Source organism: Triticum dicoccoides, chromosome 3A (assembly GCF_002162155.2).
Source record: "Triticum dicoccoides isolate Atlit2015 ecotype Zavitan chromosome 3A, WEW_v2.0, whole genome shotgun sequence".
In the NCBI taxonomy this organism is placed as follows: Eukaryota; Viridiplantae; Streptophyta; class Magnoliopsida; order Poales; family Poaceae; genus Triticum; species Triticum dicoccoides.
Genome location: NC_041384.1, coordinates 195,331,755 through 195,336,001, shown reverse-complemented (window position 1 = coordinate 195,336,001; position 4,247 = coordinate 195,331,755).

Sequence of the window (4,247 nt, the reverse complement as noted above, 5' to 3'; positions counted from 1 at the left end):
CATTGGGCAAGTCAATCAAAGTCCATACTTTGTTCTCATACATGGATCTCATCTCAGATTTCATGGCTTCAAGCCATTTTGCGGAATCTGGGCTCACCATCGCTTCTTCATAGTTCGTAGGTTCATCATGATCTAGTAGCATGACTTCCAGAACTGGATTACCGTACCACTCTGGCGCGGATCTCACTCTGGTTGATCTACGAGGTTCAGTAGTATCTTGTTCTGAAGTTTCATGATCATTATCATTAGCTTCCTCACTAATTGGTGTAGGTGTCACAGAAACGGTTTTCTGTGATGCACTACTTTCCAATAAGGGAGCAGGTACAGTTACCTCGTCAAGTTCTACTTTCCTCCCACTCACTTCTTTCGAGAGAAACTCCTTCTCCAGAAAGTTTCCGAACTTAGCAACAAAAGTCTTGCCTTCGGATCTGTGATAGAAGGTGTATCCAATAGTCTCCTTTGGATATCCTATGAAGACATATTTCTCTGATTTGGGTTTGAGCTTATTAGGATGAAACTTTTTCACATAAGCATCACAACCCAAAACTTTAAGAAACGACAACTTTGGTTTCTTGCCAAACCATAATTCAGATTGTGTCGTCTCAACGGATTTAGATGGTGCCCTTTTTAACGTGAATGCAGCTGTCTCTAATGCATAACCCCAAAACGATAGTGGTAGATCAGTAAGAGACATCATAGATTGCACTATATCCAATAAAGTACGGTTATGACGATCGAACACACCAGCTATGGTGTTCCAGATGGCATGAGTTTGTGAAACTATTCCACAATGTTTTAATTGAAGGCCAAACTCGTAACTCAAATATTTTACTTTTGTGATCATATCGTAGAAACTTTTTATTTTTGTTACGATGATTCTCCACTTCACTCTGAAATTCTTTGAACTCTTCAAATGTTTCAGACTTGTGTTTCATCAAGTAGATATACCCATATCTGCTCAAATCATCTGTGAAGGTCAGAAAATAACGATACCTGCCGCGAGCCTCAACACTCATCGGATCACATACATCAGTATGTATTATTTCCAATAAGTCAGTTGCTCGCTCCATTGTTTCGGAGAACGGAGTCTTAGTCATCTTGTCCATAAGGCATGGTTCGCAAGCATCAAGTGATTCATAATCAAGTGATTCCAAAATCCCATCAGCATGGAGTTTCTTCATGCGCTTTACACCAATATGACCTAAACGGCAGTGCCACAAATAAGTTGCACTATCATTATTAACTTTGCATCTTTTGTCTTCAATATTATGAATATGTGTATCACTACGATCGAGATCCAGTGAACCATTTTCATTGGGTGTGTAACCATATAAGGTTTTATTCATGTAAACAGAACAACAATTATTCTCTAACTTAAATGAATAACCGTATTGCAATAAACATGATCAAATCATATTCATGCTCAACGCAAAAACCAAATAACACTTATTTAGGTTCAACACTAATCCCGAAAGTATAGGGAGTGTGCGATGATGATCATATCAATCTTGGAACTACTTCCAACACACATCGTCACTTCACCCTTAACTAGTTTCTGTTCATTCTGCAACTCCCGTTTCGAGTTACTACTCTTAGCAACTGAACCAGTATCAAATACCGAGGGGTTGCTACGAACACTAGTAAAATACACATTAATAATCTGTATATCAAATATACCTTTGTTCAGTTTGCCATCCTTCTTATCCGCCAAATACTTGGGGCAGTTCCGCTTCCAGTGACCAGTCCCTTTGCAGTAGAAACACTTAGTCTCAGGCTTAGGACCAGACTTGGGCTTCTTCACTTGAGCAGCAACTTGCTTGCTGTTCTTCTTGAAGTTCCCCTTCTTCCCTCTGCCCTTTTCTTGAAACTAGTGGTCTTGTCTACCATCAACACTTGATGTTTTTCTCGATTTCTACCTTCATCAATTTCCGCATTACGAAGAGCTTGGGAATCGTTTCCGTTATCCCTTGCATATCATAGTTCATCACGAAGTTCTACTAACTTGGTGATGGTGACTAGAGAATTCTGTCAATCACTATCTTATCTGGAAGATTAACTCCCACTTGATTCAAGCGATTGTAGTACTCAGACAAATTGAGCACATGCTCACTAGTTGAGCGATTCTCCTCCATCTTTTAGCTATAGAACTTGTTGGAGACTTCATATCTCTCAACTCGGGTATTTGCTTGAAATATTAACTTCAACTCCTGGAACATCTCATATGCTCCATGACGTTCAAAACGTCTTTGAAGTCCCGATTCTAAGCCATTAAGCATGGTGCACTAAACTATCAAGTAGTCATCATATTGAGCTAGCCAAACGTTCATAACGTCTGCATCTGCTCCTGTAATAGGTCCGTCACCTAGCGGTGCATCTGCTCCTGTAATAGGTCCGTCACCTAGCGGTGCATCAAGGACATAATGTGCAGCAATGAGGATAAACCTCAGATCACGGATCCAATCCGCATCATTGCTACTAACATCTTTCAACACAATTTTCTCTAGGAACATATCAAAATAAACACAGAGAAGCAACAACGCGAGCTATTGATCTACAACATAATTTGCAAAATACTACCAGGACTAAGTTCATGATAAATTTAAGTTCAATTAATCATATTACTTAAGAACTCCCACTTAGATAGACATCCCTCTAATCCTCTAAGTGATCACGTGATCCAAATCAACTAAACCATGTCCGATCATCACGTGAGATGGAGTAGTTTCATTGGTGAACATCGCTATGTTGATCATATCTGCTATATGATTCACGCTCGACCTTTCGGTCCCGTGTTCCGAGGCCATATCTGTATATGCTTGGCTCATCAAGTATAACCTGAGTATTCCGCGTGTGCAACTGTTTTGCACCCGTTGTATTTGAATGTAGAGCCTATCACACCCGATCATCACGTGGTGTCTCAGCACGAAGAACTTTCGCAATGGTGCATACTCAGGGAGAACACTTCTTGATAATTAGTGAGAGATGCATAAAAGATAAACATCACATGCAATCAATATAAGTGATATGATATGGCCATCGTCATCTTGTGGTTATGATCTCCATCTTCGAAGCACCGTCGTGATCACCATCGTCACCAGCGCGACACCTTGATCTCCATCGTAGCATCGTTATCGTCTCGCCAATCTTATGCTTCCACGACTATCGCTACCGCTTAGTGATAAAGTAAAGCATTACAATGCGATTGCATTGCATACAATAAAGCGACAACCATATGGCTCCTGCCAGTTGCCGATAACTCGGTTACAAAACATGATCATCTCATACAATAAAATTTAGCATCATGTCTTGACCATATCACATCACAACATGCCCTACAAAAACAAGTTAGACGTCCTCTACTTTGTTGTTGCAAGTTTTACGTGGCTGCTACGGGCTTAAGCACGAACCAATCTTACCTACGCATCAAAACCACAACGATAGTTTGTCAAGTTGGTGCTGTTTTAACCTTCGCAAGGACCGGGCCTAGCCACACTTGGTTCAACTAAAGTTGGAGAAACTGTCACCCGCAAGCCACCTATGTGCAAAGCACGTCGGGAGAACCGGTCTCGCGTAAGCGTACGCGTAATGTCGGTCCGGGCCGCTTCGTCCAACAATACCGCTGAACCAAAGTATGACATGTTGGTAAGCAGTATGACTTATATCGCCCACAACTCACTTGTGTTCTACTCGTGCATATAACATCAACATATAAAACCTAGGCTCGGATGCCACTGTTGGGGAACGTAGTAATTTCAAAAAAATTCCTACGCACACGCAAGATCACAGTGATGCATAGCAATGAAAGGGGAGAGTATGATCTATGTACCCTTGTAGATCGACAACGGAAGTGTTAACTTGGTTGATGTAGTCGTACGTCTTCACGGCCCGACCGATCAAGCACCGAAACTACGGCACCTCCGAGTTCTAGCACAGGTTCAGCTCGATGACGATCCCCGGACTCCGATCCAGCAAAGTTTCGGGGAAGAGTTCCGTCAGCACGACGCGTGGTGACGATCTTGATGTACTACCATCGCAGGGCTTCGCCTAAGCACCGCTACAATATTATCGAGGACTATGGTGGAAGGGGGCACCGCACACGGCTAAGAATATGATCACGTGGATCAACTTGTGTCCTTAGGGGTTCCCCTTGCCTCCGTATATAAAGGCTCAAAGGGGGGGGGCGGCCAAGAGGAGGCACGCCAGGAGGAGTCCTACTCCCTCCGGGAGTAGGACTCCCCACTTTCCTA